The sequence below is a fragment of the Heliconius melpomene genome, chromosome 7 (genome assembly GCF_056956725.1).
Source record: "Heliconius melpomene rosina isolate 202511_hmr_F chromosome 7, ASM5695672v1, whole genome shotgun sequence".
Lineage (NCBI taxonomy): Eukaryota > Metazoa > Arthropoda > Insecta > Lepidoptera > Nymphalidae > Heliconius > Heliconius melpomene.
The window spans coordinates 4,610,526-4,611,220 of NC_140395.1; the positions used below are offsets into that span (position 1 = coordinate 4,610,526).

Genomic DNA, 695 nt, shown 5'->3' on the forward strand with positions numbered 1-695 from the left:
TGATTCCGGCCAGGATCGAACTGGCGGCCTTCTGCGTGTAAAGCAGATGTGATAACCACTACACCACGGAACCAGGTGACTGAATTGTTTAAAAGCTAGTACAAATATAACAATATAAAACAAAATAAATTATTACTGTTATTTATTATCTTTATCAGAATAACATTTATTATTTTCTGCAAGTATTTCAGATTAAAAGATATATTAAATATATTTATATACCTTCTTTCTATGTACATAAACAAGTAGATACAGTTATTTATATGGCCGATTAGCTTCGGCCTGTATATTGCACGGTAGGCAGAGAGAACCTAGTGATACAACACTTCGTTCAAGTGGAAATCGAACTCAAACGTCACGTTTGCTGTCTGATGTGACGCTCCACGACGATGGTCTTTATTATCCTGCGGCCAAATAACAATAATCCATCTTGAATTATATATATTTTTTATTATTTATTTTATGTAAAAAATTAAGGTCGAAAAACTAAACTGGAAATGAAATAAAATCTTTTTATATTTCAAATATAATTCTTAACATTTTTCTCTTATTTTTTGAAACTCTTACAAAATTTTGATTGAATGATTCTCTTATAAACTTCAATTAATTTGAACCTGCACCTCTTATGAATCATCCAAAAATTTCTTCATTTATAACAAAATAAAACCAAAAAAATATATATAATAAATTTTTCA

At 28.6% G+C, this 695-nt stretch overlaps 1 non-coding gene across 1 annotated transcript; it reads right to left on the reverse strand.

The window, feature by feature from the left end:
* Positions 1–73, reverse strand: TRNAV-UAC (transfer RNA valine (anticodon UAC)). The gene has a single exon. It is a non-coding gene; the product is annotated as a tRNA-Val (tRNA).
* Positions 74–695: the final 622 nt, after the last annotated feature.